The sequence below is a fragment of the Halyomorpha halys genome, unplaced genomic scaffold (genome assembly GCF_000696795.3).
Source record: "Halyomorpha halys isolate HHAL.00 unplaced genomic scaffold, Hhal_1.1 Scaffold344.1, whole genome shotgun sequence".
NCBI classification, from domain to species: domain Eukaryota; kingdom Metazoa; phylum Arthropoda; class Insecta; order Hemiptera; family Pentatomidae; genus Halyomorpha; species Halyomorpha halys.
Genome location: NW_027112931.1, coordinates 61,348 through 62,801, shown reverse-complemented (window position 1 = coordinate 62,801; position 1,454 = coordinate 61,348). Strand labels below are relative to the sequence as shown.

General features: G+C 30.9%; 1 long non-coding RNA gene across 1 annotated transcript in view; it reads left to right on the top strand.

Moving 5' to 3' along the window:
* LOC106681524 (uncharacterized) overlaps nucleotides 1-1,131 on the top strand; it is a 35,707-nt gene extending 34,576 nt beyond the window's left edge. Inside the window, exon 3 of the long non-coding RNA XR_001343261.2 lies at nucleotides 909-1,131. This is a non-coding gene — a long non-coding RNA (uncharacterized lncRNA). The remainder of the gene's footprint in view (nucleotides 1-908) is intronic.
* Nucleotides 1,132-1,454: the final 323 nt, after the last annotated feature.

Here is a 1,454-nt window from a genome sequence, read left to right as displayed (position 1 = left end):
CTTAATACTCTTTAATTTGTCACTAATAAAATCATCCATAAAGACCTTAATGTTCCATTGTAACCGATCTAGCCCGAATTAGATATCAATCCTTCTATTATAAACCCACTAGTATTTGATAAAAGAGGATGGCTTCGAGACCTTTTGATTATTATTATTATGGTACTATAGTCATGCAAGAACCTCCTCCACTATAGCCAACCAATCTACACGGTCTCTTGCTTTCTCATTCCATCTTTCAAAATTCAAAGTTCTCTTTTCCCATTTTCTGTTTTGCCATTAACCATCTATTTGGGCATCCTTTTCACGTGTCCTAAACATTTTATTTTTGCTCTTTTGGTTCCCTGAACAGATCCATCAGCTTATTTCTCCTTCTTCACCAAACTCCATTCTCTGAGACTCCTCTCCATATCCTTTTCAATTGCTTTCTCTCTCAGGAGTTGTGCATCTGTTCTGCTTTTCTTGTCAAGGGACATGTTTCTCCCCTATAGATCACTACGATGGTTTTTAAATCAACTCTCAATCTTTTAGAGAAAGCTCTGAACTCCAAGTCTCTTTTTGCTATTCTCTTCCTTATTCTTTCTTGAAATTGTCATGTACACCACTTTAGCTTCCTTCACCTTAAGGCCCAATTCATATGCTGCCTCTTCGAATTCCTTGTATAGACTTTCTAATATAGAAATATTATTAGAGTGCTACCAATGGGTAGTTTCTCAACATACCTGTATTTCACAATTATGATCTTACATCAGATTTACTAGATCTAATTTTATGTAAATACAGTTGTAAATGTCAATAAATCCTATGTCGTCTGATGTAATATCATAACAATAATTATACTTTTATTTTTTTTGGTATATTTAATTATTTCGATATGATTGTAATATGTTATTTTCTTTTTGTTGCAGAGGGGCCATAGGAGTTGGATGACACACTTGCCATTGTCACGCCCGGAGCGGAAGTACCAAACTGCCATTTGAATAGTGAACTCAAGTCCTAACTACAAAAACCATCACTGCCTGCCCAGCCTAGTTATCACATATTATATAAAATGCATTCTAAATATTAAATTGAGGATGTTAAATTGGAATAACTTTTAAGTCCTTATATTATTTTCTATGTATCTATTTAGTATATATTTTTTTTTTAAGTAATTTTAATGTAAATATTGTATTGTTTATTGCAAATACATTATTTTGGCTAAATAAATTATAAAGTCAAAAAATTGTATTTTATTTTGTACCTATTTCAGTTCTTTTTATCCCAAAGATTTTTTTGCGAGGATGTTTGTGTAAAATTTTTTTTTGTAAATACTGAAATAATTTTCATTTTGGTTTAATAAAAATTACTAAATGTAAAATTGAATTTTATTTTATTATCACCTATCCCTTGTTAGTTTAATCCCAAAGATTTTTAAGTCAGGAAGTATATGGACAATTTAGTTCATAGTAGTA